General features: G+C 47.3%; 2 long non-coding RNA genes across 3 annotated transcripts in view; one reads left to right on the forward strand and one right to left on the reverse strand.

Annotated features, from left to right (window-relative positions):
• LOC309330154 overlaps nucleotides 1-12907 on the forward strand; it is a 53473-nt gene extending 40566 nt beyond the window's left edge. The window contains exons 2-4 of one of the 2 annotated variants that reach the window (XR_014151319.1): nucleotides 9581-9971; nucleotides 11012-11106; nucleotides 12623-12907. This is a non-coding gene — a long non-coding RNA (uncharacterized lncRNA). Of the gene's footprint in view, nucleotides 1-9534; nucleotides 9972-11011; nucleotides 11107-12622 lie in introns of those variants that run through there. The other variant, XR_014151320.1, reaches the window with a different exon arrangement.
• LOC309330206 overlaps nucleotides 1-23726 on the reverse strand; it is a 37562-nt gene that overhangs the window by 11342 nt on the left and 2494 nt on the right. The gene's annotated exons all lie outside the window — the stretch shown is intronic.

Raw genomic sequence — 23726 nt, forward strand, 5'->3', positions numbered from 1 at the left:
GAATGTGAGGGGGTTTGGCTTAGGCGCTGGAAACCACACGACTATATCTGACTGCTGCCCATCTGCAGGAGTCTTGGAAGGGTTAACCACCAGTAGGGGGAGCCCTGCTGATGCACATCAACTAGGAACTCCCGCAGGGGCACCGCTAGGGCTTGTGCCATGGCCCTAGTCCCCCGTCTGGGGCTTCGGACGGAGACCACGCCCCCCCCCCCGGATTCCTTTAACGGAATACCCTTGAATTAGGAGGGGTAGGTGATGGCCACTACCTCCCCTCCCCTTCAACCGAATACTCCAATGCCTAAGCGCCACTCAAGCCAAACGCTCGCCACCAATACCCTCACTCCTGCAACCAATTCCTAATACCCTCAATCACATGGGCCAACCACACATCGTTTCTGTGATTGGAAAGATGCACGCCATCTTCTCAGTATAGGACCACGTCGCTGGCTTTTATGGTGGAGGGCTCAATCACCCGACCCTTCAGCGCCACCACTATTCGAGCAACCGCTCGGTTCACAAGTTTCCTGGCCCTGTTAACAGCAGCTGGGCGATGACTGTTGCACCATACGCGCCTCTCCAAAAGGGCTGACTGAAAGAATGCAATGTCCGGGAAAAGGGAGGCCAGCTCATCAAAGTCCTTAAGGATATTCCAAATCAAGTCCACGCCTTTTCGGAAGGCCAAATCATTCTTGCCCAGCTGCACAACCAACGCCTTGGGAGGACCAATCAAAGCGGCTCTTGCTTTCACTGTTGGCAAGAACTCGTCCCAATGCATTCCCCTTCATGCGATCCAGGAAACTCTTCCATCTTTGGGTAATCCTAGTCGGTACCCCAGGGAACGGGAAATGGCTTTAGCAGTGTAAAAATGCAGATCCAACCAGCTGTCAGGTTTGGTAGTCTCTCCCACACAACACGCAGCCTCTGAAAGTTTTATTACTTCGGTTTTATTCAGCAATTCCAGGGTTCAGCGGTCTGAGCTTCATTAACTCATTCGTCACTCTCAGAGTCAGTTGACGGAACAAGTTTCTTTTTCCGGGTGAAGCAAGTTACAGTGGATGCTCGGGTTGCGAACGTGATCCGTGCGGGATGCATGTTCGCAACTCACAGCATTTGTAACTCATGTCTGCGCATGCACGGGTTGTGATTCGGTGCTTCTGCGCATGCGCAAAGCTCGATTTAGCGCTTCTGCGCATGTGCGACCACCGAAACCTGGAAGTTACTCGTTTCAGTACTTCCGGGTTTCCGTGGTCCGCAACCCAAAAAAACGCAACCGGAAGCGGCTGTAACCCGAGGTATGACTGTATTCTCCACCTCTTCTCCCTCCTTTTTCCTGTCATGTGCTTTTCTGCTAAATGACTCAATCACAAACTTTTCGGAGTCTCTGGTCCTACTTTCTCATCTTCCTCTTCTGTTGCGTCCTGTTCTTTCAGCTCTGTTTTACTTTCAGAACTGTCAGGCTGCATAACTGAGTGAGATACCCTTACCTCACTTTGATTGGGCAAAGGAATCAGGTTCCTACTACGCTCTGGCTCTTCCCCTTCCCCTTCCCCTTCTGATGATTCCTCTCTATCTATCAGAAAGGGAACGTCTCTGACACCAGCTTCCCATGTTCAGGAAATCACCCAGGGACTCAGCCATTAGCCAAAGAGGAACAGAAAATGCTGGTACCTCAGGAAAGTCAGAGAGAGTGAGGCCTCTGTGCCAAATGGAAAATGGGAGGGGCCTCTCCCTCAACCCAGAGTTAGTTTTGAAGACAAAGGAGAATTTGAGATGAACTTGAGGACTGACTTTTTGCAAAAAGGTTGCAGTCTGTAAAATGCAGCAAGCTGGACAGAGGGTCAGAGCCACACTTAGGAGTATGTTTGAATCTAGCGGTGATGTGGCTATGGGAGAAGGAAGAACCTGTTGGGATGTCTGTGCTGTAGGCCCCTCCATCATCGGCTCAGGTGGTATATATGTGCAAATAAACCATATGTCACAAAGACACTGCAGTCTCCACTGTCCCTCATTTCCAAAAGAAACACAGCGCCGCTTAGAGATTTGAACGCCATGCAACAATATTTAGGTGAGCCCTGCATATATGCAATTCCTGAGTTTGGTCCAGAAAGCAGGAATTTAGCCATGCAGGCAGAGGTGCTCCTGCCTGGGACGTGTCCTGGTCCTCAGGTGGGTTCTGAAGCAGCCGGGTCCTGGCAAAGTGATGTCTTTGCCCCCAGAAGTGCTCAATGTCTTAGAGAACTGCCAAGGTGACTGCAGATCCCAGAAGAAGGTTGCAAGAGAGGCCATATTGTGCATTGAGGCTGCTGCTCAGGAGCAGAACAGACACAGGGAGCCCACCTGTCAATCTTGCTGCTGCCCCAAAACCCACTCCCATCCTGCGCATTACATGAGGGGAATATGCTGTACTTTTGGCCCAGGAAAACTGGTTGAGTTTAATCTGCCGGCTTTGCTTCTCTCTGTTCCCCATTCTTTTAAAATGAAAATCCGGCTCCCTACAGGTCTGCAGCAGTTTTCAATTTTTATAAACCTCCTTGTGAAACTTGCAAATTTCTCCTAGTAAAAACATTTTGACTAATATACAAAATTCCCCAGGTACAATACATTATTATATGCTATCTGTGTTGAATGGTTTCTGTAAATTCGAAGGTTCATTATTGTTCCACAAGATGTGTATTCCTTTAATGGCCAGAGCAAATAACGTGACCTAGTTTTACAGCTGTGAAGCAGTATAGCAGGTCTGTTATGTTAATTAAGCTGTTGGGTATAGGATATAAAGAGCAGCACCTAGCTCTCTCAGTACTCTGGGGGTGGGTCATGCTTACTGATATATTGTAAAAGGAGTTTTTGTTTTTTTTATTTTTGCATTCCTTATAATGTGTGGTCTCCCCAGCACGCCTTCTGCAGTGCAACTAGTCTGCAAATCTGCACTAATAAATTCATTGTTGTGCCCACTTATCCCTTAAGAGATGCTCTTTTTTAAATAAATAATGTTTGGATGGGGAACTGCATCACAGATTCAAATAAGTGCAAATTCCAGAGAGTGGCTGTGAGTTAGATAGATTCGCTTTTAAATGAAGGAATGGATTTCCCAAACCCAAAACTGACTGTGCAGGCAGTTTGAAACAGGCACCAAAATCTCTATTTTTCCTTAGCTAAAATCCATTAACTTGAGCTCTGAGTCAATGTATAAACACCCGGCCATGCTCAGAGCCCTCTCCTTTATCAGTTCATGACGGCAAGGATCGCCTTTACTGTACCAGTAGATGACATGTCTAGGTCTTATCTTACGTCCTGACCACACTCTGACGCACAGACCTAGTCTGGGAACAGCGCCAGTGTGTGTTCTTGGAGTTGGTGACCTCTTGCTCCAAGATAAGAGTAGGAACAGGAATACCCCTTTATGGTCAGGAGTACAGGAAGGAAAACCCTTTTATGGTTAAGAGTGCCGGAGCAGGAACATCTGTGATGTCAACCCGCATGTACAAGCTGACGTGGCTGGATTCCTGGGGAAGGGGGAGAGGGTGCCTGGAGGATATATATACTGTATGAAATTTCTCATTTCTTTGGACTTGCTGTGGACTGACCACACAAGTGCCTTTCTGCTGCTCCGGAGAGCAGAAATAAAGAACTCTTTCTCTGAACCAACCCTCGGTGTCATTTGACTTCCTTCCTCCCGTCTGGGAGCAACGCAGAGCCCACCAATCGGTAAAGTCTAATAAGGCTACATAAATACAAATTGAAATGACCTTCTGCCTGATTCCTAGTTGAGGTTAAAAGTACTCCTTGGGTTGAACTCATCAGGACTACAGAGCCTGGAATGGCACAAAGAGTGGCTGGGAATTCCTCCTTCATCTCAAGCGCTGCCTGCTTGGCATGGACTTCCTGGGAGTTTATCTTTGGGGATATCACTGATGGGGGGTCAGGACACGGGTCATTCACACATCACAGGACACGGGTTTGGGGTAAGGCTTTGGGGGTTTTGGCGACAGTGGACCAATATCCAGGAAGGCAGAAGACAAGACACATCTGTGATGCTGCACTGAAGCTTTAATAGAGGAGAAGAAAGGAGGGAACCTTCTCTGCAGGAGAAGAAAAATAAATAGATCCCATTCCGAGTAATGAGCACATTCACTATTGAGGTGATACAGATTGTGAGAAAACAAAATATCTCTAAAGAGAGGTGGTCAAGCGGAAGGAAGGAAGGAAGGAAGGAAGGAAGGAAGGAAGGAAGGAAGGAAGATGGGTGGTTGGTTCTCCCCAGACTTTCCTTTTGTCCTGGCCCACATGGCTAAAAAGTTCCCAGTTAGGAACTCATTGGAAGATGTGCAGATCCTGAGGCTCTCCTTATTCAGAGAACGGAGGGTTGCTGGGCATAAATGGAGGAGAGAGAGCAGAGGAAGAAGGGAGATGTGCAAAGGAACAGTCAAGGGCAACTGAGCAAAGGTGAGGCATTGGCAGCTGCAGGTGTCAGAAAAGATGAGCACCTGAGACCATCTTTGCTTTGGATCCCAGATGCTCATCATTCCCAACTTCCTGCCCTGAAAAGAAAGCAAATCATATCCAGGTTTGTCATCTCAGTTTTCTGCTTGGAGCTTCCCTTTAGGATGGGGAATGTGGAGGATTCTCAGTTGGGTCCGTATTGTGAGTGACACTGAAACTCTGCCTTCTCTTCAGAACATGAGGTCACCTGGAGCGTCCAAGGAGGCAGCAGAAGGGAATCCTCAGAGAGGAAGAGGTTAAACCTGCATAACGTATCTTCCTGTTGGAGTTATGACATAAATAGCAATATCAAGACAAACAGTAATAGTTCCATCCATGGGTGGCAATTGCTGCAGAAGAAAGGGGCTGATACTGGACATCTTGGAGGAAGCTTTTTAATCTGAAATGAGACATTTTCATAGATACTTTCACAAATATGTGGATTCTTAAGGGAATAAGAGTTTGAATTAACGTTGTTTAATTGCTGTAGCCTTACCTGGGACATTAGGGTGAATGAGGCATAATAAATTCAATAAGGATTTTGAAATTTGAAATGCTAAAAGATTCTACCTCCCCTCCCCACCATTTTGACCCTTCTTCGCTTTCCTTCTCAACTAAAGATTCCCCAAAACTGCAAACATTCTGCAATCCCTTGATCATTAGGGCTGCCCTTTTCCACTCTCCAATATGTTTTTTGAGGTCAGGCGACCCGATCTGTACCCAGCATTACATTCAGAAGACAGGGAGCTCCTTTTAATGCACCTGACCATGGGTTCATCTAGCAGAGTGTTGTCCCTCGAGCAGGAATGGGGAACGCTTTGAATCTGAACTACAAATCTCAGCAGCTGCAGGAAGCAGAGGAGACGAGGGCTGTAGTTTGGCAATGTCTGGAGGGCCAGAGGTTCCCCACCTCTCTTCACCAGAAAGAAGGATTCCCTTTCCAGGGTTTCAGGGGAGCACCTGGCTCTGCCAGACCTGCCTCATGCAGGAAAGGGTCAGTGTGGCTGGAACAAGGCAGCCCTGCATAGAGTGAGCCTCAAAAATCCAGTTCAGATGCTACATGGGCAGCAGGTGTGACCATGACCAGAGCAGCTTTCTCCAGAAAGACAGGGAACAGGGACACTAGGCAAGGTTTTGCAAAACCACTCAGGACCACGGCTGCTGACTATCTGTTTTTTCCTGAGCTGGCTCCATAATAATAATAGGAAGAAGAAGAATTTATTATTTGTACCCCGCCCATCTGGCTGGGCGGCTTCCAACAAAGATTAAAAATAGATTAAAATGTCACACATTAAAAACTTCCCTGAACAGGGCTGCCTTCAGATGTCTTCTAAATGTTAGGTAGTTGTTTCTCTCTTTGACATCTGATGGGAGGGTGTTCCACAGGGCGGGTGCCACTACCGAGAAGGCCCTCTGCCTGGTTCCCTGTAGCTTTGCTTCTCGCAATGAGGGAACCACCAGAAGGCCCTTGGAGCTGGACCTCCAGCCATGAAAGTACCCAGTTTCACATTTCTAAAAGCCCCAATACAACTCTAGGTTAAAATTTGTGCTGATTATCTGTTGAGCCCTAAATAATCCCAGTAGCACAACTCCTAGGATGTAGAGATTTGAGTTCTTCTTCCCAAAACTGCTTCTTGTCTCTCAATTGACAGCTAATTGAGTCAAACTAAATTTCAAAATTATTTTGTTCCATAATCAAACACTTCCTTCCTTCTCTCCTCTAAGAAGCAATTCAGTTAAAGACAACTTACCAAGTGATGGAGAAGCCAAGTGACAGAAGAGAGGAGATGTTTCAAGGCACTGGTGGAAAAGCCTTTTATACGGTTTCCCTCTGGACTTTTTGGGCAACAGTTTCGGATGGCGTCACTAATTTGGCTAAGTATACTCCACCTCAGTCCAGTCTAGACTTTACCAGAATGCTCCTGGCCACCCTCCCAGACCATGTAACCCAATTGTAAGATGTTATCTTTCATGTCAGGCGACATCTTGGCTCAAGAAACTGCTTTGCTTTTGGCTCAGCTTCATCTTGGAAGTTCTTTGTGTTCCTCTTTATGGGATTTGGGGTTCCTCCTTCTCCTCATGGCCTGTGACTGGACTGGCCAAGAGGGAGGGAGGGAGGGAGGGAGGGAGCAGTCTGAGGAGGACAATGAATGGAAGGCACCTGCCTCTCCTGCCGCATCTTCCTCACGTTGCCTTCCTCCCACCCGAGGCCCACCAACAATCACCCGTCCTGGGCACCAGGGAGACACGCTCCGCCACTGCTCTCGAGGCTTCGTAAACTCACAGGAACTGCCATGATGGCCACAGCATAAGTATCCACCTTCCTTTTGGAACATATTATCCCTTGAATGGGACGCGGGTTGCGCTGTGGGTTAAACCACAGAGCCTAGGGCTTATAGAATCATAGAATCATAGGGTTGGAAGAGACCACAAGGGCCATCGAGTCAAACCCCCTGCCAAGCAGGGGCTTGCTAATCAGAAGGTCGGCTGATTGAATCCCCGCCACAGGGTGAGCTCCCATTGCTCGGTCCCTCTCCTGCCAACCTAGCAGTTCGAAAGCACGTCAAAGTGCAAGTAGATGAATAGGTACCACTCTGGCAGGAAGGTAAACGGCGTTTCCATGCACTGCTCTGGTTTGCCAGAAGCGGCTTAATCATGCTGGCCACATGACCCGGAAGCTGTACGCCGGCTCCGTCAGCCAGTAAAGCGAGATGAGCGCCGCAACCCCAGAGTCTGCCACAACTGGATCTAATGGTCAGGGGTCCCTTTACCTTTACCTATCCCTTGAATAGATCAGAATCTTAGTTCAACGTTCATTGTGCCTCTATCATTGAGGTTCAGCTCAGGGGCGTCTTGCCCATAGAGGCAAGTGGCGCAGGGTGCCAGGGCACCAAGTTCTGGAGGGCGCCAGGGAAGAGGCAGAGGCTAGAAGTGGCCCCTCCCAGCATCAGCTCGCAGCCCTCGCCTGCCTCACTGAAGCAGCGCCATGTCCAGATCCTCTGCCTCTTCCCCACCAGAGGAGTTGCCCTCCAGCCGCTGCCCACATCCTCCAGCCCCACAAAGCTGCCAGAAGCACCGTAAAAAGGTTGGCAACTCTGGGAAAGGGGCCGTGCCAGAGGGATCTTTGCACCACGCACCGGATATATGTAAGACTGGTTCAACTCATGCCGAAGACTTCTTTACCAACTTCTAGGAGGTTTGGAAAGCATTCAGAGTGAGTTGGAGAGGTGGTGGCAGAAAATCCAAACAGGACAAATAGCTAAACCTGGCTTTATAAATGTGAGGCTGAGGAGTCAGGTAGTCTTGAATGAGATGAATCACATGCCTCACAGAATCCACGTAGTGTAATCTACTGTGGTTGGAAGTGCCTGGCATTCATGAATCTCTTTGTAAGTGTGAACTTAAGTTGATGGGCTCCTGCTGCTTTGAACCAAAGGCCTTTGCAAAAGCAGGAAGGCCAAAGCCTTATTGCGCTGTTGGAGAAAATGTCTTGAGGGCTTTAAGTGCGAAGGTGGAATGTTCTGGAGCAGGCGGTTTGCCTTCAGGAGAGTCGGTGGAGAACATTCCTTACTTGGAGCCAATTAACTCCCTTTCATTTCAGGTAATTAAAAGGCTACAGACAGCCACCCTGTTGCAATTAGGAATTAGGACTAGAAGTTATGGCTTCTAACATGTCGTCATCATCAGGCCCAACAACAGCAGCACAACATTTTAGCACTTGTACCATTGCTTCTGTATGGAAGAAACAAATCTGGATAAAACAATCGGACAAGAAATGTACAGGGTATCTGTTGGACTTCAACCTTCGACAAATTAAAAGGCATCCTATTTATCTAAACCATTTCAAATCCAAAAAAGAATGGGATAAAGGTACCCGCTTAAAAGGCTGCTTAGAAAAGGAGTGTTTGCACTAAAACGGCATGTAGTTTCCCCTCATGGAACTACAATTCCCAGCACCCTTATCAATCTAGAGTTCTTTCGGGGGTGAAATCTGCTTGAAAGGTACAGTGTTCCTGTAACTGTGATGACTTCCCCTCCAAATGTGGCGCTTCGGAAGCATGAAGGATTTTGGGATGAATCCCATTGAAAGGAACACAAATTACATCCCAGAGGAAGCTGAGCCAAAATAAATCAAAGCAGCTGCTTCTGCCAAGGAGGAGCCTGGCATGAAAGATAACATTAATAATAATAAACATTACATCATTAATAATTAATAAATAATAATTAATAATAAACATTACATCAAGAGGTAAGAGGTGTCTTAATGGCTAGGAATATTCTGGCCAAATTCTAGACCAAGCTGTGGTTGGGTATACTTAGCCAGATTACTACCGCCCGGCCAAACTATTAGCTTCCAGGGCCAAGAGGAACCATAGAGAAGGGGTCACCTCCTAGCTGTGCCCCTTGGACTCCTTTGTGCTCAGAAGGAATTTCACTCAAATTTGAGCTTGCACTTCTCATTAGACTCTGAGAAACGTGCAGCTGGTTACACTAATGTATCATATGTACAGAACCAACAGTCCTCTTGGACTACTGCAATGCGCTCTACGTGGGGCTACCTTGGAAGGTGACCCGGAAGCTACAACTAATCCAGAATGTGGCAGCTAGACTGGTGACTGGTGACGGCTGCCGAGACCACATAACACCGGTCTTGAAAGACCTACATTGGCTCCCAGTACGTTTCCAAGCACAATTCAAAGTGTTGGTGCTGACCTTAAAAGCCCTAAACGGCCTCAGTCCAGTATACCTGAAGGAGCGTCTCCTCCCCCATCGTTCTGCCCAGACACTGAGGTCCAGCTCCGAGGGCCTTCTGGCCGTTCCCTCATTGCGAGAAGCAAAGCTACAAGGAACCAGGCAGAGGGCCTTCTTGGGGGTGGCTCCCGCCCTGTGGAACGCCCTCCCATCAGATGTCAAAGAGATAAACAACTACCTGACATTCAGAAGACACCTGAAGGCAGCCCTGTTCAGGGAAGTTTTTAATGTGTGACATCTTGGTGTATTTTTGGTCTTTGTGGAAGCCGCCCAGAGTGCCTGGGGAAACCCAGCCAGATGGGTGGGGTACAAATAATAAATTATTATTATTATTTCTTGTTTGTGTCAGGGACTGCAGCGTCTTCCCTCCCCTGCAAAGCCAGGAGGCCCCTTTGATACGTGGACTACCCCATGGGACTCTTTTGAAGATCAAAAGAGGAGCTGAAGGAAACGTACACAGGGGAAACCCGTGCGCGTTAAGAAAGCCATTCAAGAGCTGATTCCTCGCGATGCAGCTGCAAGGCACTTTGTGACTGCCTTGGCAGTGTTGCTGGCCTGAAGTGGCACAGTCAGGCTGGGAAGGTAAGGGGCTCAGGGTACAGCATTCAAGGGCAGAGAGCGTAGAGCACTCTGGAGAGAAGCATTGGAGCTGAGGCCTTTGAGGAAGAGTTGCAGGACTCCATTGGAAGAGAATGGCAAGAGAACTCTTGCCTTGCAGACTTTGGCGCAGCAAGGGCTTCGTAAGCAAAGAAACCGTCCAGGCTCAGAGAGGGAAAGCTGGTTGTAACATATTGTAAATAAATACGTGTGTGAAAGAAAGAAAGAAAGAAAGAAGGAAGGAAGGAAGGAAGGAAGGAAGGAAGGAAGGAAGGAAGGAAGGAAGGAAGGAAGATACAGCTGGGCACTTTTGTGGGTGGAAACAGATGAGGGTGAAGAATTGGGATCTCTTGCTCCCAACAGAGCAGAACTTGCAGGCTGGCTGTGTGTGTGTGTGTGGCCTGTTCTGGATCTGGTTGGCCTATGTTTGAAAGATCAGGTGTGCAGCATGGGAGCACCTTGGGCCCATTCCCCTCCCCTTCTGGGGTGCTCCATTCATGGCTGCTGGTGTGACTTGCTTTGCAAAGCTTTGGCCAGTGTGGTGTAGTGGTTAAGAGCAGTAGACTTGTAATCTGGTGAACCGGGTTTGCATCTCCCCTCCTCCACATGCAGCTGCTGGGTGACCTTGGGCTAGTCACACTTCTCTGAAGTCTCTCAGCCCCACTCACCTCACAGAGTGCTTGTTGTGGGGGAGGAAGGGAAAGGAGATTGTTAGCCGCTTTGAGACTCCTTCGCGTAGTGCTAAAGCGGAATATCAATTCCAAACTCTTCTTCTTCTTCTTGGCCGGTGCTCCCACTCAGAGCTCTGCTTCCCAGCACCCTTAGCAATCTGGAGGGCCAGTGTCCTTTGAGGGAGAAAATGTGCTTCACCTGCGATTGCAACATCCAGTGTGTTTGTAGGTGCCAAGCCATAGGTCCTAAAGGAGGATTGAGTCAAGAATATGCCCCAAATTCCTTTAAAAGGAATGCGAAGAACATTACCCAAGGTGAAGCCGAGTTAACAGAAAGCAAAGTGGTGCCTTGAGAGAAGGAGGAGGCGGACAGGACAGCTAATTTATTGGAACACATGACATTGCAGTCGGATGGAGTCTCAGTGGCGAGGAACGTTCAGCCCAAAAAGTGGAGGTGGCCCATACTTAGCCAAATTAGTGGTGCTGCACCAAAGTATTTGCTCCGATTGCAGAGAGAAACGGTATAAAAGGGCTCAGCGCGTAGGGCTTTTCCACCAGCGCTTTTGAAGATCTCCTCTCTTCGGCTGCTCAGCTTCTTCAGCTTTTGGTAAGTAAATTGATTCGTGATGCGGGTACTGCTGTGGTCTAAACCACAGAGCCTATGGCTTGCCGATCGGGAGGTTGGTAGTTCGAACCCCTGTGACGGGCTGAGCTCCCGTTGCTCGTTCCCTGCTCCTGCCAACCTAGCAGTTCGAAAGCACATCAAAGTGCAAGTAGATAAATAGGTACCGCTCTGGCAGGAAGGTCAATGGCGTTTCCGGGCGCTGCTCTGGTTCACCAGAAGCGGCTTAGTCATGCTGGCCACATGACCCGGAAAAACTGTCTGCGGACAGACGCCGGCTCCCTCGGTCGGTAAAGCGAGATGAGTGCCGCAACCCCAGAGTCATCCTCAACTGGACTCAACAGTCAGGGGTCCTTTTACCTTTAAATCGATTCATAGACCAGGGAAGGTAGGAAGTGATTGACCATGGGCAGTGCTTTTTTCCTGGGGGGAAGCAGGGGGACGCATACCCCTAAACATTTTGTGAATCTAAAGGGAGAAGAATTTTTTAGTTTCTTCTCTAACACGGTGAATCGTCACTTCCATTGCTGCCCCCGATGGTGGCCTTATTTCCTGTCACAGTGTTTCCTGAGTCTCAGACGGAATGAGAGTACCCTAAATATTTTTTACAATAGAAGCACAGACCATGGGGCAGATATTTATTGGGGGTTTTCTTCTCAACATGCCTTCCTACTTAGTTCCACATAGAAATCAGATTGGGGAAGAGGCCTTCAAAGCTTTACATGTAATTCCCTGTGCTGCTGGCAGTGTTTTGGGCTCAGACAGAAATCCCACTTAAGAGGGCTTTTGAAAATTGGAGCTGGCACTTTGGTGAAGGGAGTCTGATGAGGGTGAAGAATGAGGATCTCTTCCTCCTAAGAGATCGGAGCAGGGAAGGGGGAGATTCCCTGTCCTGGATCTGCTAGGATTCTGTGTGCAAGAGCAGGTGAATGGCACGAGAGCATCCCTAGATCCCTTTTTCCAGCCTTGGCCTTTTTGGGGTGAGGCAGGTCTGGCAGAGAGAGATGCTCACCTCAAACTCTGGGAGGGACTCACCTAAAACTCTGGGAAGGGAATCCCATTCCTGGCTGAATCCCGTGCCCTTGAGGAGTTGCCAAACTAAAACTCCCATCTCCCCTGGCATTTGGCCAGGCTGGCTGCCGGGGCTGCTGGGAGTTGTAGTTCCATAAGTTACGGAAGGCCAGTGCTTCCCCTCCCTGCTGTTGGGTCAACACTCTTCTTGATGCTCTAAAGGAAGAGGAAGCTTCTTGCAAGCCCAGCCTGAGAAGAACGCTGGATTTCAGCAGGGAAAGATGGAGAGCATGCACAGAGAACGGGCCTCAGGGATTTTTATACCAATAATAATAATAATAATACTTTTAAGTTACTACCTGTCCTTGCTTAAAATAATGCCCAACAGTCAAATACATTTTCATCTGTTTGGCAATCTGAAGGCTAATGACTGATTTCCCTTTGTTCCCACATATTTGTGAACATATGTCTTGAAAATGATTTATTTCAGATTCCCCAACTTTCCTCCAAGATGTCCAGTGCCAACATTGGAGCAAGTCTTATGATTCCCATGCCACAACCCAGGATACTACGCCCTGGTTCGTCAACTCCATTTTTTACAGGTTTTCGGGCCCAGTTCTACTTCCCAATGTAAGAGGTTTTCGAGAGTGGACCCAACACCCTCAGACGTTTGTGGACTCTGCTTCATTGGAGATTTTTAAGCAGAGGCTGGATGGCTTTTCCGGGGTTGGACTGGAATTACCTTTGGGTAATTCCGACTCTACAATTCTATGATTCTGCAATTCTATGATTCTGTAATTCTATGATTCTGCACCACAACAAATTGAAAATGTGTTTCTTAGGAGAAAGTGTGTATAAAAATGAGTATATTAGTGAAAAACACACACAAGAATCACGCAAGATTTTAGCTAAGGTTTCTGTTATGTAATCAAGCCATCAATTCTATCACGTGGGGGCCCACCTTATCTAAATTATATAATTCGGTATTTGAACTATTGGTATTAATGTATTACAAATTGGTATTGTTGTAACAAACCTATTAATGGATTGTAATTGAAAACTAATAAAAATTATTATCAAAAAAGAAGAAGTAATACATACAGAAGTTTCTTGACTTTTGGTGATCTTGGCCGGACCATCGGCCTCTGTGTTGATTTCTGTTCCTTGTGGCTAAGGATTCACTTCTGGAATACTACAAGGGCTACTCATGTTTTGAGAAAAAATCCTATCCCTGACTTTACAAACCCTGCTGTAAAGAGTCCAAAATATTTATCCTAAAAGAAGGGCCCCAGTCTGAAAAGTGATGTGGCAAACCTGGATAGAGGTTGTGATCTCAGGGGCCAAAAAGTCAGAGGTGCTCCTGCCTGGGACGTGTCCTGGTCCTCAGGTGGGTTTTGAAGCAGCCGGGTCCTGGCAAAGTGATGTCTTTGCCCCCAGAAGTGCTCAATGTCTTAGAGAACTGCCAAGGTGACTGCAGATCCCAGAAGAAGGTTGCAAGAGAGGCCATATTGCGCATTGAGGCTGCTGCTCAGGTGCAGAACAGACACAGGGAGCCCACCTGTCAAGCTCGCTGCCGCCCCCAAACCCACTCCCATCAACAAGATGCATCTGTGATGCTGCACTGGAGCTTTAACAGTGGACTTCCTGGGTGTTTAATGGACTTCCTGGCTGTTGGTCTTTAGGGATATCACTGATGAGGGGTCAGGACACGGGTCATTCACACATCACAGGACACGGGTTTGGGGTGAGGCTTTGGGGGTTTTGGTGACGGTGGACCAATATCCAGGAAGGCAGAAGACAAGACGCATCTGTGATGTTGCAATGAAGCTTTAATAGAGGAGAAGAAAGGAGGGAACCTTCTCTGTGGTCAGCAGTTGAAGCGGGAGAAGAAAAATAAATAGATCCCATTCTGAGTAAAGAGCACATTCACTATAGAGGTGGTACAGATTGTGAGAAAACAAAATATCTCTAAAGAGAGGTGGTCAAGCACAAGGAAGGAAGGAAGGAAGGAAGGAAGGAAGGAAGGAAGGAAGGAAGGAAGGAAGGACTTTCCTTTTGTCCTGGCCCACATGGCTAAAAAGTTCCCAGTTAGGAACTCATTGGAAGATGTGCAGATCCTGAGGCTCTCCTTATTCAGAGAACGGAGGGTTGCTGGGCATAAATGGAGGAGAGACAGCAGAGGAAGAAGGGAGATGTGCAAAGGATCAGTCAAGGGCAACTGAGCAAAGGTGAGGCATTGGCAGCTGCAGGTGTCAGAAAAGATGAGCACCTGAGACCATATTCGCTTTGGATCCCGGATGCTCATCATTCCCGACTTCCTGCCCTGAAAAGAAACTCATAGAATCATATGCCCTGACACTGAAACTCATAGAATCATAGAATCATAGAGTTGGAAGAGACCACAAGGGTCATCGAGTCCAACCCCCTGCCAAGCAGGAAACACCATCAGAGCACTCCTGACATATGGTGGTCAAGCCTCTGCTTAAAGACCTCCAAAGAAGGAGACTCCACCACACTCCTTGGCAGCAAATTCCACTGTCGAACAGCTCTCACTGTCAGGAAGTTCCTCCTAATGTTTAGGTGGAATCTTTTTTCTTGTAGTTTGGAACCATTGCTCCGCGTCCGCTTCTCTGGAGCAGCAGAAAACAACCTTTCTCCCTCCTCTATGTGACATCCTTTTATATATTTGAACATGGCTATCATATCACCCCTTAACCTCCTCTTCTCCAGGCTAAACATGCCCAGCTCCTTTAGCCGTTCCTCATAAGGCATCGTTTCCAGGCCTTGGACCATTTTGGTTGCCCTCCTCTGGACACGTTCCAGTTTGTCAGTGTCCTTCTTGAACTGTGGTGCCCAGAACTGGACACAGTACTCCAGGTGAGGTCTGACCAGAGCAGAATACATTGACACTATTACTTCCCTTGATCTAGATGCTATACTCCTATTGATGCAGCCCAGAATTGCATTGGCTTTTTTAGCTGCCACGTCACACTGTTGGCTCATGTCAAGTTTGTGGTCAACCAAGACTCCTAGATCCTTTTCACATGTACTGCTCTCAAGCCAGGTGTCACCCATCTTGTATTTGTGCCTCTCATTTTTTTTGCCCAAGTGCAATAAATTACATTTCTCCCTGTTAAAATTCATCTTGTTTGTTTTGGCCCAGTTCTCTAATCTGTCAAGGTCGTTTTGAAGTGTGATCCTGTCCTCTGGGGTGTTAGCCACCCCTCCCAGTTTGGTGTCATCTGCAAATTTGATCAGGATGCCCTTGAGTCCATCATCCAAGTCGTTGATAAAGATGTTGAATAAGACCGGGCCCAAGACAGAAGCCTGTGGCACCCCACTAGTCACTCTTCTCCAGGATGAAGAGGAACCATTGATGAGCACCCTTTGGGTTCGGTCAGTCAGCCAGTTACAAATCCACTGAGTGATAGCATAGTCAAGTCCGCATTTTACCAGCTTCTTTACAAGAATATCATGGGGCACCTTGTCAAATGCCTTGCTGAAATCAAAGTAGACTACATCCACTGCATTCCCTTCATCTACCAACTCTGCCAACTCTGCCTTCTCTTCAGAACATGAGGTCACCTGGAGCGTCCAAGGAGGCAGCAGAAGGGAATCCTCAGAGAGGATGAGGTTAAACCCGGATACAGTGGTACCTCGGGTTACATAGGCTTCAGGTTACAGACTCCGCTAACCCAGAAATAGTGAAAACAAAAAAAATTCCTTCCAGTAGCACCTTAAAGACCAACTAAGTTAGTTCTTGGTATGAGCTTTCGTGTGCATGCACACTTCTTCAGATACACTGTGTATCTGAAGAAGTGTGCATGCACACGAAAGCTCATACCAAGAACTAACTTAGTTGGTCTTTAAGGTGCTACTGGAAGGAATTTTTTGTTTTGTTTTGTTTTGACTATGGCAGACCAACACGGCTACCTATCTGTAACCAGAAATAGTGCTTCAGGTTGAGAACTTGGCTTCAGGATGAGAACAGAAATTGCGCTCCGGCAGTGCGGCAGCAGCTGGAGGCCCCATTAGCTAAAGTGGTGCTTCAGGTTAAGAACAGTTTCAGTCTAATTACTGATCTCCGTAACTAATGGTGCACGAAACCCGAGGAAACAGTGTATTGAATATTCCTGATGGAATGGTGAAAGTCATAATAACAGGTTGATCCATGTCTGCCGATTGCATCTCCAGTTCCCAGATGACAATGGACATCTTGGAGGAAACTTTGAAATCTGAAACGAGACATTTTCATAGATACTGTCAGAAATATGTGGATTCCTAAAGAAAGAAGAGTTTGAATTAACGTTGTATAATTGCTGTAGCCTGGCCTGGGACATTAGGCTGAATGAGGCATAAGGAATTCAATAAGGATTTTGAAATAGGAAATGCTGAAAGATTCTACCTCCCCTCCCCACCATTTTGACCTTTCTTCATTTTTCTTCTCAACTAAAAAGACCCCCAAACCCTGCAAACTTTCTTTATATGAGAGTTGCTGCTGCAATCCCTTGATCATTAGGGCTGCCCTTTTTCACTCTCCAATATATTTTTTGAGGTTAAGAGACCAGATCTGTACCCAGCATTACATTCAGAAGACAGGGAGCTCCTTTTAATGCATCTGACCATGGGTTCATCTAGCGGAGGGTCGTCCCTCGAGCAGGAATGGGGAACGCTTTGAATCTGAACTACAAATCTCAGCAGCTGCAGGAAGCAGAGGAGATGAGGGCTGTAGTTTGGCAATGTCTGGAGGGCCAGAGGTTCCCCACCTCTCTTCACCAGAAAGAAGGATTCCCTTTCCAGGGTTTCAGGGGAGCACCTGGCTCTGCCAGACCTGCCTCAGGCAGGAAAGGGTCAGTGTGGCTGGAACAAGGCAGCCCTGCATAGAGTGAGCCTCAAAAATCCAGTTCAGATGCTACATGGGCAGCAGGTGTGACCATGGCCAGAGCAGCTTTCTCCAGAAAGACAGGGAACAGGGACACTAGGCAAGGTTTTGCCTGGCGATTCCCACCATTTGCAATAAAGACACAGGACACCATTATTTTAGGTTAATGGGCAAAAATTGGCCACAACTTTATTGGTTACAGGTAAGAGTGGTATTGGCTTAGGCATTGGTCCTATCAGACTATCCGGCTTCAGCCTGTCAGCATGAAAACCGGAAAGGGTTAACACCAGCAGGAGGAGTCCTGCATGCACATCAACTAGGAACTCCCCCGGGGTCACCGCTTGGGGGCGCGCTTTAGGCCCTGGCCTCCATAGGTTTCGGATGAATAAACGCCCCCCCGGAATCCTTTACCGGACTACCCTTAAATATTTGGGGGAGGTGATGGCGCCAGTGGCGTAGCGTGGGGGGTGCAGGGGGGGCCGGCCGCACCGGGCGCAGCATCTGGGGGTTAGGGTTAGGGGTAGGGTTAGGGGGCGCAAATCCACGGCTTAGGGGGCGCAAATTACTTGCCTTGCCCCGGGTGCTGACAACCCACGCGACGCCACTGGATGGCGCTCCTCCCCCCCAACACATCTACATAATAATACCCCTACCAATGCCTAACCGCCAGAACCAAAGACGTTGTGATGATTTGCTACGAGGTAGGCGAAAAACCAAGTGGCCGGTGCCAATTCGCCAAGTGGAAAAAATTCCTACCAGGCCCCTCAACGGCGACCAACCGAAGTGCATAGCAAGGTCAGAATGAAGACCTAAAGGGTGGGTGCGTGGGAAACCGAATCAGCTGTGTGGCCGAAAAGGGGAGATCCTGGGGCTGCGCCAGCCTTAAATGACCCAGGCCACGCCCCCAGAGCCAGCTGATTGGCTGGCTCCAGGGCTGACGCGGCCCGAGGATTCCCCTGGTCACGCAGGGCTGAAAGCCAGCCACCGTGCGAGTGTTGGGGGCGTGAGCCCCCAACACCACCTCCTCCTGATGTCGGAAGTGGCTTTGCAAAACCACTCAGGACCACGGCCACAATCTAAGCATCCCAGAGGCAGAAGACATGTTCCAGGCATCCTTGAATACTGCACACCTGCTCTTTGAAACACAGTCCAAACAAATCCGAAGCTAGACATCTCCCCTTCCCAGTTCTGATCTCTTAGGAGGAAGAGATCCTCATTCTTCGCTCTCAGCGCACTCTGCTTCAGATTTCTAAATGCCCCAAAGTCAAAATTTGTGTAGATTTTTCTGTTGGGCCCTAAAAAATGCCAGGGGCACAACCCACTGGATCTTGTGATTTGAGTGTCTCTTCCCAGAACAGATCCCAACTCAGTCTCTGCTCCGTAGTCAAACAATCAGTTCCTTCCCTGCTCTAAGAAGTCATTCAGTTGAAGACAACTTACCAGTCATTGATTGATTGTGTTTGACTAAAAGCTATTACCAATTCAATTACAGATCCAGCAAGTCAATTAAAACCTGATAAAATAAAATCCAGAGATGTACATCCAGTTACAATAAGTCAAATTAAGGAATCACCTGCACAGAACTTACCAAGAGTGGGAGAATCTAAGCGGCAGATGAGAGGAAAAGTCAGATGAGAGGAAGCGGCAGATGAGAGGAAAAGGCGCCGGTGGAAAAGTCGTACGTGGCGAGCCCTTTTATACAGTTTCTCCCGAGAGTTCAGGCAAACAGTTTGGCGTGGCGTCACTCATTTAGCTAACTATACACCCACCTAAGTTTACTCTAGATTTTGCCAGAATGTTCCTCCACCATCTATCCCATTCTGTGTTCCAAAATCTTGCCTTGCATGTCAGGTTTCTCCTTGGCTGAGGTCACTGTTTTGCTTTATTTTGGCTGAGCTTCACCTTGGGTGAAGCTGTTCTTCATGTTCCTTTTAATGAAATTTGGGGTGTCTCCAGGATCCTTCATGCATCCAAAACATCATATTTGGAGCATAAATGATGGCTGCTATGTGCGGACTTCATCTTTAAAACACATCTGAAGCACCTTTTCCCCTTCGCAGAACTCTGGGCACTGTATATCATTAAGGAAATGTAGCACTGTGAGTATCAAATGAGTCTTGGCATATGAGGAAGTGTTAGAAAAAGTTTAAACTAAGATATAGAAAAATATGAATAAGAAACTGTGTAAAAAAAATTGAATGCAAAATAGTACAATGGGTTTAGTCGGAAGTTTCTTTTCTTTTACTATTTTTTATTCTATATGTAATTAGGTTCTTTTTTCTTATAGAATGTTTGTACAGTGTGTTTATTTTGTGTGTATTTTAAGATATTTTCTTGTTTACTAAAGTTTACATATTAAAGAGAGAGAGAGAGTTCAGAAACTCTCAGGGATTGCCATGAAAGCCACAGTTAAAGGTATCCATCTTTTTGGTACATGCTATCCATTTAATACTGGGACGCGGGTGGCGCTGTGGGTTAAACCACAGAGCCTAGGGATTGCCAATCAGAAGGTCGGCAGTTCGAATCCCTGTGACGGGGTGAGCTCCCGTTGCTCGGTCCCTGCTCCTGCCAACGTAGCAGTTCGAAAGCACGTCAAAGAGCAAGTAGATAACTAGGTACCGCTCCGGCGAGAAGGTAAACGGCATTTCCGTGCCCTGCTCTGGTTCGCCAGAAGCGGCTTAGTCCTGCTGGCCACATAACCCGGAAGCTGTACGCCAGCTCCCTCGGCCAATAAAGCAAGATGAGTGCTGCAACCCCAGAGTCGGTCACGACTGGACCTAATGGTCAGGAGTCCCTTTACCTTTTACCTTTATCCATTTAATAGAGCAGAACCAGAGTTCAAAATTCATCTTGTCTCTAGCAATGGGGTTCAGCTCATTCCTAAGGAATGAAACTGGTGGGGGTGGCAGAAAATCCAAAAAAGTGGATTAGATAAATCTGGGTTTATCAAGGTGGGGCTGAGGGTATGGGTCTCCCTGACTGAGATGAATTAAATGCCTTGCCGAATCAAAATGATAATATCTATTGTGGTTGGAATTGCTCTATGTGAGTTTTGGAGTCCCCAGGAAGCACACTGAGGCTGTGAGCCAAAGGCATCTGCAGAATCTGGAACATAAATTCCTTACTCAGGTGTTTAAAAGCCTTGAGGGTTGAAGCAGAGAAGGCAGCATATTGTAGAACAGGTTGTGTTCCTTCAGCTCTGCTGAGTTGATGGAGAACATTCACTACTTCATGCCAAAATCCTTGGTCAAACCCTGAATTATAGTCCAATTGCTCTCTTTAATTTCAGGATATTAAAGAGCTAAATAGGACAAACAGCCTCCCTCACTGTTGCAATTATTTGATTCCAGTTACAACAAAGGAGATTCCAACTAAACATCAGGAAAAACATTCTGGCAGTAAGAGCTGTTTGATAGTGGAAAATATTTTTTTAAAAAAGGGGAGAACCAACCACCAGTCTTCCTTCCTTCCTTCCTTCCTTCCTTCCTTCCTTCCTTCCTTCCTTCCTTCCTTCCTTCCTTGTGCTTGACCACCTCTCTTTAGAGATATTTTGTTTTCTCACAATCTGTACCACCTCAATAGTGAATGTGCTCTTTACTCAGATCTGGGATCTATTTATTTTTCTTCTCCCGCTTCAACTGCTGACCACAGAGAAGGTTCCCTCCTTTCTCCTCCTCTATTAAAGCTACAGTGCAGCATCACAGATGCGTCTTGTCTTCTGCCTTCCTGGAACTTGGTCCACCGTCGCCAAAATCCCCAAAGCCTCACCCCAAACCCGTGTCCTGTGATGTGTGAATGACCCGTGTCCCGCCCCCCTTCAGATATATCCCTAAAGACCAAGGCCCAGGAAGTCCATTAAACTCACAGGAAGTCCACTGTTAAAGCTTCAGTGCAGCATCACAGATGTGTTTTGTTGATGGGAGTGGGTTTGGGGGCAGCAGCGAGCTTGACAGGTGGGCTCCCTGTGTCTGTTCTGCACCTGAGCAGCAGCCTCAATGCGCAATATGACCTCTCTTGCAACCTTCTTCTGGGATCTGCAGTCACCTTGGCAGTTCTCTAAGACATTGAGCACTTCTGGGGGCAAAGACATCACTTTGCCAGGACCCGGCTGCTTCAAAACCCACCTGAGGACCAGGACACGTCCCAGGCAGGAGCACCTCTGACTTTTTGGCCCCTGAGATTACAACCTCTATCCAGGTTTGCCACTCCACTTTTCAGACTGGGGCCCTTCTTTTAGGATAAGTATTTTGGACTCTTTACAGCAGGGTTTGTAAAGTCAGGGATAGGATTTTTTCTCAAAACATGAGTAGCCCTTGTAGTATTCCAGAAGTGAATCCTTAGGCACAAGGAACAGAAATCAACCCAGAGGCCGATGGTCCGGCCAAGATCACCAAAAGTCAAGAAACTTCTGTATGTATTACTTCTTCTTTTTTGATAATAATTTTTATTAGTTTTCAATTACAATCTATTAATAGGTTTGTTACAACAATACCAATTTGTAATACATTAATACCAATAGTTCAAATACCGAATTATATAATTTAGATAAGGTGGGCCCCCACGTGATAGAATTGATGGCTTGATTACATAACAGAAACCTTAGCTAAAATCTTGCGTGATTCTTGTGTGTGTTTTTCACTAATATATTCATTTTTATACACACTTTCTCCTAAGAAACACATTTTCAATTTGTTGTGGTGCAGAATCATAGAATTGCAGAATCATAGAATTGTAGAATCATAGAATTGTAGAGTTGGAATTACCCAAAGGTAATTCCAGTCCAACCCCGGAAAAGCCATCCAGCCTCTGCTTAAAAATCTCCAATGAAGCAGAGTCCACAAACATCTGAGGGTGTTGGGTCCACTCTCGAAAACCTCTTACATTGGGAAGTAGAACTGGGCCCGAAAACCTGTAAAAAATGGAGTTGACGAACCAGGGCGTAGTATCCTGGGTTGTGGCATGGGAATCATAAGACTTGCTCCAATGTTGGCACTGGACATCTTGGAGGAAAGTTGGGGAATCTGAAATAAATCATTTTCAAGACATATGTTCACAAATATGTGGGAACAAAGGGAAATCAGTCATTAGCCTTCAGATTGCCAAACGGATGAAGAAGTATTTGACTGTTGGGCATTATTTTAAGCAAGGACAGGTAGTTACTTAAAAGTATTATTATTATTATTATTATTATTATTATTGGTATAAAAACCCCTGAGGCCAGCTCTCTGTGCCTTTTCTCCTTCTCTCCCCGTCTGTGCTGAAATCCAGCGTTCTTCTCAGGCTGGGCTTGCAAGAAGCTTCCTCTTCCGTTAGACCATCAAGAAGAGCCTTGACCCAACAGCATGGATGGGAGGCATTGGCCTTCCGTAACTTATGGAACTACAACTCCCAGCAGCCCCGGCAGCCAGCCTGGCCAAATGCCAGGGGAGATGGGAGTTTTAGTCTGGAAACACCTCAAGGGCACGGGGCTCAGCCAGGAATGGGATTCCCTTCTCAGAGTTTGAGATGAGCATCTCTCTCTGCCAGACCGGCCTCACCCCAAAAAGGGCAAGTGTGACTGGAAGAAGGCTGGAAAAGGGATCCAGGGATGCTCTCATGCCATACACCTGCTTTGATCTCTTAGGAGGAAGAGATCCTCATTCTTCACTCTCATCAGACTCCATTCACCAAAGTGCCAGCTCCACTTGTCAAAAGCCCTCTTGGAAGTGAAATTTCTGTCTGAACCCAAAACACTGCCAGCGGCACAGGGAATTACATGTAAAGCTTTGAAGACCTCTTCCCAAATCTGATTTCTATGTGGAACTAAGTAGGAAGGCATGTTGAAAAGAAAACCCCCAATAAATATCTGCCCCAAGGTCTGTGCTTCTATCGTAAAAAATATTTAGGGTACTCTCATTCCGTCTGAGACTCAGGAAACACTGTGACAGGAAATAAGGCCACCATCGGGGGCAGCAATGGAAGTGACGATTCACCGTGTTAGAGAAGAAACTAAAAAATTCTTCTCCCTTTAGATTCACAAAATGTTTAGGGGTATGCGTCCCCCTGCTTCCCCCCAGGAAAAAAGCACTGCCCATGGTCAATCACTTCCTACCTTCCCTGGTCTATGAATCGATTTAAAGGTAAAAGGACCCCTGACTGTTGAGTCCAGTTGAGGATGACTCTGGGGTTGCGGCACTCATCTCGCTTTACCGACCGAGGGAGCCGGCGTCTGTCCGCAGACAGTTTTTCCGGGTCATGTGGCCAGCATGACTAAGCCGCTTCTGGTGAACCAGAGCAGCGCCCGGAAACGCCATTGACCTTCCTGCCAGAGCGGTACCTATTTATCTACTTGCACTTTGATGTGCTTTCGAACTGCTAGGTTGGCAGGAGCAGGGAACGAGCAACGGGAGCTCAGCCCGTCACAGGGGTTCGAACTACCAACCTCCCGATCGGCAAGCCATAGGCTCTGTGGTTTAGACCACAGCAGTACCCGCATCACGAATCAATTTACTTACCAAAAGCTGAAGAAGCTGAGCAGCCGAAGAGAGGAGATCTTCAAAAGCGCTGGTGGAAAAGCCCTACGCGCTGAGCCCTTTTATACCGTTTCTCTCTGCAATCGGAGCAAATACTTTGGTGCAGCACCACTAATTTGGCTAAGTATGGGCCACCTCCACTTTTTGGGCTGAACGTTCCTCGCCACTGAGACTCCATCCGACTGCAATGTCATGTGTTC

Source organism: Podarcis erhardii (genome assembly GCF_964252035.2).
Source record: "Podarcis erhardii genome assembly, chromosome: 15".
In the NCBI taxonomy this organism is placed as follows: Eukaryota; Metazoa; Chordata; class Lepidosauria; order Squamata; family Lacertidae; genus Podarcis; species Podarcis erhardii.